Source organism: Bombina bombina, chromosome 3, assembly GCF_027579735.1.
Source record: "Bombina bombina isolate aBomBom1 chromosome 3, aBomBom1.pri, whole genome shotgun sequence".
Lineage (NCBI taxonomy): Eukaryota > Metazoa > Chordata > Amphibia > Anura > Bombinatoridae > Bombina > Bombina bombina.
Window position 1 is genome coordinate 602,065,461 of NC_069501.1, and position 7,619 is coordinate 602,073,079.

Genomic DNA, 7,619 nt, shown 5'->3' on the forward strand with positions numbered 1-7,619 from the left:
TCGCCCCTGGAGTTATGAGTCAGCACTGATTGGCGAAAATGCAAGTCTGTCAGAAGCACTGAGATAAAGGAGCAGACTGCAGAGGCTTAGATACAAGGTAGTCACAGAGGTAAAAGGTGTATTAATATAACAGATAAGGGGCAGTCTGCAGAGGCTTATATACAAGGTAGTTACAGAGGTAAAAAGTGTATTAACATAACTGAGATAAGGGGGCAGTCTGCAGAGGCTTAGATACAAGGTAGTTACAGAGGTAAAAAGTGTATTAATATAACTGAGATAAGGGGGCAGTCTGCAGAGGCTTAGATACAAGGTAGTCAGAGGTAAAAGGTGTATTAAATTAACTGTGTTGGTTATGCAAAACTGGGGAATGGGTAGTAAAAGGAATTATCTTTCTTTTTAAACAAACATTTTCAAGTAGACTGTGCCTATAAAAAGGACATTAAACACTAGGTACATTTTAGAAGCACAGTATTTATCATTTCCTGTCTCCCTCTAGTCATGGGTGCCACAATGTTGAAATCCAGCTTTCACTTCATTTCAGTGCTGACATAGGTTTGCTTTGCACATGTTCAGCAATTCTCCTTTAGATACCTTTAGTGAGACCTAGGTTCCAAAATGGCAGAATGTAACATTAGAGGAAGGTGCATGAATTGTATTTAGTGGTTAATGTTCCTTTAACATGCAAAAATGGTATAAAAGCAGAGAACACATATGTGAGAAGTAGGGGGACGTCAATATAGGACTAGGCTGGCATGATTTAAGAAATATATAGCCTCAAATAAGCAGAGTGAATCAGACAAGCATGGGCTAAACCCAGGGAGAGTCAGAGAGTGTGGCAGCAGAAGAGATGCTTTCTAGCTATTGAAAACAGAGCAAGAGTTGGTGTGTGCCAGTTGCATCATGCCCTGGGGCTTGCAGATTTATATTGTACAGACTTGTGGTAACAGAACCTAGATGTTGATTAATGACAAATAGAAAAGGTTTTTAAAAAAGGTGCATTAAACTCATAGCATCTACATTGCATTGAAAAAGAAAGGTTTAAAAATGACTGTCTTAGTACAATTTAAAAAGGTTTTGCAAATCAATAGCAGTTCAGAAATACACTTCTTAAAAAGCCTGATCTTTGCTGTGGCCAAGGGGGCAGATATAAAATTAGTTTGTGCTCTGAAAACCTAACATTTTCCTTTCATGATTCAGATAGAGCAATTTTTAACAACTTTCCACTTTACTTTTATTATCATATTTGTTTCTTTCCCTTCATATTCGTTGTTGAAGGAGAAACAATGTACTACCGGGAGCTAGCTGAACACATAAGAGGAGCCAATTACAAAATGCATATTGGTGCAGCTAGGTCCCAGTAGCACATTGCTGAGCCTTCCTAGGTATCCTTTATAACAAAAGGATACCAAGAGACCAAAGCAAATAAAATAGAAGTAATTGGAAGGTGGTTTAAAATTGCATGCTCATTGAGGTGTTTCATACTAATGTTAAATGAGCTTTAGTAGGAAGTGCCTATTAACTAATGAGCATTAATATGAAGTACCTATTAGCTGCATTATTCCTTTAAAGGGATATGAAAGTCAAAATTAAACTTGCCCAATACAAACAGAGCATTCAATTTTAATAGACTTTTCAGTTCACTTATATTATCAAATACAATTGTTATTGTGGTATTCTTTGTTCAAACGTATACCTAGATATGCCCAGGAGCAGCAATACACAGCTGGGAGCTAGATGGTAATTGGAGCAGACTTAAAGGGATACTGAACCCAGATTTTCTCTTTTGTGATTTAGATAGAGCATGCAATTTTAAGCAACTTTCTAATTTACTCCTATTATCAATTTTTCTTCGTTTTCTTGCTATATTTATTTGAAAAAAAGGCATCTAAGTTTTTTGGTTCAGCACTCTTGACAGCACTTTTTTTGGTGGATGAATTTATCCACCAATAACAACCCAAGTTGTTCACCAAAATTGGGCTGGCATCTAAACTTGCATTTCAAATAAAGATACCAAAAGAATGAAGAAAATTTGATAATAGGAGTAAATTAGAAAGTTGCTTAAAATTGCATGCTCTATCTGAATCACAAAAGAAAACATGTGGGTTCAGTGTCCCTTTAAAAGGGCAGTTTCCAACATCTTTCCGATTAACTTAGCAGTTTTTGAAACTATGTATAACATTGCTATGAACAAAGTTGTAAACACTGCTGCCAGATGGCTAAAGACACGGCCACGCTCCTTAGCTCTCCTATAATTACTCTTTAACAAAGGATATTAAGAGATTTAAGCAAAATTGAAAAGCTGTTTAAAAAAAGGTCATGCTCTATCCAATCTAAGTTTAATTTAGATTTTACTGTATTCTATAGTAGCAAGACCAAAAGAGCATGTGTGGGTCTACAAGCATCTTTATTCAGATGCAGGGTATATATTGGGCTAGAAAACTAAAACAATAACACAAAAATGATTTACCCTTAGACTGTGGATTAAACAGCACAGAATTTGGATTATTAAAATATAATATGGCCTAAATTTCAAGTTTAGTTCAAAACCATTAGTGCTGTTGATTGCCAACACCACAAGTAACATTTAAAGTGCTTCTATTCTTGGGGTCATATTACAAGTTGAAAGTAAAGTTTTTGCTTGAGCGAAAGCCTCAGGTGTGCAGGAGGTCGGATAGAGGGCTGTGCCAACTCCCTTTCCCCATAGGCTTTTTTAGGGAGCACTACATAAGCCTGTTTTGCTATCCTGCACTGTCAATAACAATCCACTTGTAATCTAGGCCAATGTAGGGTTATCCAAATTGAGCTACTGAAAACCTCAAAAAGGCCAAGAACGTATAATCTTTCCATTAGAGCACAGGTACAGTAATTGGTTACATTGCACCAAGCAACATTTAAATCCTGACTGGTCTGCTGCCCTTGAAGACTCAATTTGTTCATCACTGAGTTAGCATAAAGCCATTAACTTAAAGGGACAGTAAATCCATTACAATTTTTATATAAAATGTGCAATAAAACAAATTTGCAATTTATTTTCATGATTTATTTTGCCCATTTTTGTATAATTTAGCTGAAAATAGAGCAATTTCTAACTCTCAGAGCATGAAATGCACCCTACTGACTTATCAAGGTTAACTCTGCGGTGTGTTCTTGAACTGATAACAACTGTAAAACAATAGACTTTAAACTAACTTTACAACAGTGACTAGCCTTGTTGTCTGTGGACTAATGCCCAGATTGGCTCTTCCAAATAAGGCAAATGATGGGTGTAGTTTGGCTATAGAAAAATAATTGCTGTAAAATGGATGTTAAGTAAGTGTTGCTATATTATTCTATAGCAGCACAACAGAAATGTCTTGTAATTACAGTTTATTGCCCCTTTTAATGCATATCTAGCATGTGTTTAAAGATTCATCATAGTATATCCAACATTATTACTTTTTAGATTCAAGGAGACATTTAAATCTCATTTAAAAAGCAAAACTTCTAATTACAGGATCGGTTAAAGAGACATTAAACAAACAAAAAAAAAATTGTATCATACAGGATTCAGTGCACTGACCCTGCAACATGCTTCACAGTGATTGCTTGATCAGCGAAGGAGTGAATTTATATATTTGCATGAATGGTCACAGTAGAAAGAGATAAACATTCTTTAAGATACCCCGAACAGAAAATAACATTTATTTTGTAAGCAAATCTTTTTTAACACAGTGTTTCATTGCAAATATATAATAGGCAAACATAAGCGCCTCTCTGACTCCGGTCTATGCGAATTCCTTTACAACAGAAGGAGGGGTGGGACAACAATAGTTTTAACACAGTGACATCATCCAGCAACACAACATTATTCTGATCTATGAACCCTACGTTTACCTATGGAGGACTGGATACAAATTCTAAGAAATTCAGGTTTAAAATACAAGACAGACAAGCTTTAAATAATAAAAAAATAATCGTTTAAAAATAAAAAATTGCTTTTATATATTGTATGATATATTTTGTAATTACTAAAAAGCCAAAACATGTCATTTGCCTAAAGCCTTATGTTACACATAAATATCTCATGGTTTACCCAGGAGCTGAATATATTAACTTAAACAAAATAAACGTTTACTTACCAGAGACACTATCAGGAGATGGCTTTTTTCTTACCACACAAACACCGGACCTTAGGTCCTAAAACTTCATCAGTCTAACAAAGCCACACCTCTACTCAAAGCCAGACAAACCTGTTATCCTACTGCTGTTTTACAGCCTGTAAGTTTTATTCTCTCCTAACAGCTCACTTCACACAAATGTTATGTATGTAAGTGATACAATAGTTTAGTACTGACTCAACCCGTTTTAACTCCTTACATTCAGCTGTGTATAATTGCTACTTTTCATGTAAATAGTTCATCCTTAAAGGGACAGTACACTGTAAAATTGTTTTTATATGAATGTATTCTCAATGACTTGTTATACCAGCTGCAGAGTATAAAATATTTGAGAAAATGCATTTTCATGCTTATATGTGTATGAAGTAGCTAGTTTTGTGCTTTTAACCCACAGCTTATTACAATGGGTTGAGCTTCAGGTAATATCAAATCTCATTATGTTATCACTTTAATGTACACAGACTTGCTTCCTTATCATATATTTGTCTGGAACACCAAAGCTCAATACATAGAGAGAACAATGGAAAATTATCATTTTATTACTTAACTATCATGCCCCCCACTGAGTGTAATCTCTTCTGCTGGCTGTGTTTACTTAGGCTATTCAATAGAATATACTCCAGTATAGAAACTTTCAGTATATGTTGGGATACCACAGGCTAAATCTGCTATTTCAAATGCCAAAATAGGGGTAAAGGAGCTACTTGTAAACAATTTAAAACACTCCAGCAGGTAAAATGAATCATTGGGAACAATTTAAAGGGACACTGAACCCAATTTTTTTCTTTTGTGATATAGATAGAGCATGAAATTTTAAGCATTTTTCTAATTTATTCCTATTATAAAATGTTCTTCATTCTCTTGGCATCTTTATTTGAAATGCAAGAATGTAAGTTTAGATGCCGGCCCATTTTTGGTGAACAACCTGGGTTGTCCAGAGTACTGAACCTAAAAAATAGAGTTTAGATGCCTTCTTTTTCAAATAAAGATATCAAGAGAACGAAGAAAAATTGATAATAGGAGTAAATTAGAAAGTTGCTTAAAATGGCATGTTCTATCTGAATCACAAAAGAAAAAAATTGGGTTCAGTGTCCCTTTAAGGGGAGACATTTTTTGGGTGAGCTGTCCCTTTAAAGAGACATTGCTCTTTTATTTTTCACATACAGGTTTTTTTTTAATTATTATAATGAATAAGCCAGCATTTTTGTCTGATTGTGGATGATTTTGCCTGTTTTAACCACTACCTACTAAAAACATCAGTCCTTCAGGATTAGCTGTAAGAAAGCTATGTAAAAAGAGGCAGCAGCAGAAGGCATTATTCTCCCATTGGAAGAGTGAAAGAGAGAATTCAGCCCATTTGAAAGAGTGTTCTAAAAATTAGGGATTTTATCATTTTGAAAGCTGGTGGTGTACATGGCAGGCTTTACAAAATTAACCCTACTACATATCTGTCCCTAATTAACTTCAGCAGAAATTATAAGGCCAACAAAACTAGGGAGAGATTGCTAACATAATGAACATTGCTACCAGTGCCTATTCCAGTAACAAGTTTGCATAGGTTCCTCCAAATAAGACAAGTATTGGGTGGAGTTTCACTTTTAAAAACAATTGCAGCAAATAAATTAATTATGTAATCCAAACACTTCAAAGCACACCATGTAAGTGTATTACAAGTCTGCATTAAAATCTTTAATTTTAAGGTGTTTACTGTCCCTTTCAGTGGGTCTAATTTTGCAAAACTGTTGCTTATTTGCTGTTTTGTTCATATTTTGGACTTCAAGGTTTATGTAGTTTGTTTCTAATATTAAAGACATGTAAACATTTTTTTATTTACATCATATGAATTAGCAATTAAACATTACAGGTTTGATCACAATATATAACTTGATAATTATCTTCATGTTAGATGCTGATGAGCCATTTTTTCTTTGTTATCGCTATCACAAAAAAATTCTGAATGTAACACTGGTTTTGCACAGGGATGATAATAGAACGCAATGCCACAGCCATATTGGATGTTGTCAGGAAGCAATGTCAACAAACAGATACAAAAACTACCTATTCAATCAATTGAAGTTACAAAATATTAATAAGTATTTTAACATTAATAAAATGTAGCCAAAACTGGGGGGGGGGGGGGCATATCCGGTTGTTGGCAATGATAAGACACATCTCTTGAACATCTTAGTAAGGGCATTGAGCAATTTGGAATGACCTAAGCAATTGGATTTGGCACTTTTCTGCCATTATTTTATAGTGGGGCACTCATATGGGACCCTTGAAATGTATCAGCGGTGTGGGGGTTACACCACCTTTAGTTTAGTTGCCACCTTTAGTTCAGTTCAAATCCAAACACTCTTGTGCCATACACAGCACAGCAAATTGCACACACTACATATAATAGCACATAAATACAAACTCTCACTTAGATATTTATCTCTCAAACACTCACACTAACGCACACATTTGCTCTCTTACACAAACTCTTACACACACACAAAGACACTGGCACTCTCTCATACACACACTCTCACAAACTAACATATACACTCTTACACACTCTCACAAACTAACATATACACTCACACACTCTTTCACACAAAGACACTCACTCTTTTACACACAGACTCACATACGCACAAAGACACACACACACACACACACACACTCTCACTCCAAAGCTAAGCATCATATAGGGGCTGTTATTCAGTAAGAAGATGGAAACCCGGACAGGTGGCAACCCTACCACCAGAAGAAGTCAGCAGATGAGGACATGTTATCTTGGCGAGCCGGTGTGGGCTGAGGCTGCAATATCATTGATTGACCTTTTCTGTATGTTTTTGTTGTCACATTTTATTGATATGGCCCTTACTTACCTTTTAAAGGGACAGTCACCACCCGACTTTTTGTTGTTTTAAAAGATAATCTCTTAATTACCAATTCCTCAGTTTTGCATAATGAACACAGTTATAATTATACACGTTTTACCTCTGTAATTACCTTGTATCTAAGCCTCAGCAGACTGCCCCCTTATTTCAGTTCTTTTGACAGACTTGTATTTTAGCCAATCAGAGCTGACTCCATAGTAAATTCACGTGCATGAGCTCAATGTTATCTATATGAAACACGTGAACTAATGCCCTCTATTGGTGAACAACTATCAAAATGCATTTATATAAGAGAAGGCCTTCAAGGTCTAAGAAATTAGCATATGAACCTCCTAGGTTTAGCTTTCAACTAATACCAAGAGAACAAAGCAAAATTGGTGATAAAAGTAAATTGGAAAGTTGTTTAAAATTACATGCCCTATCTGAATCATAAATGTTTTTTTGGGACTTGACTGTCCCTTTGAGTCTGCAATTGGTCACCTTATTTTGTCTTCTTTGGCTACTCTTGTGGCCTATTCTACTGACTGAGAGGTGACAATGCCAATGCAAAAGGACACTCTGTACACAGGCCTCT

At 35.4% G+C, this 7,619-nt stretch overlaps 1 protein-coding gene across 1 annotated transcript in view; it reads right to left on the reverse strand.

Moving 5' to 3' along the window:
• LOC128653736 (cell cycle control protein 50B-like) overlaps positions 1–4,219 on the reverse strand; it is a 48,604-nt gene extending 44,385 nt beyond the window's left edge. The window contains exon 1 of the mRNA XM_053707202.1: positions 4,119–4,219. The gene's annotated coding sequence lies outside the window, so the exon portion shown is untranslated. The remainder of the gene's footprint in view (positions 1–4,118) is intronic.
• Positions 4,220–7,619: the final 3,400 nt, after the last annotated feature.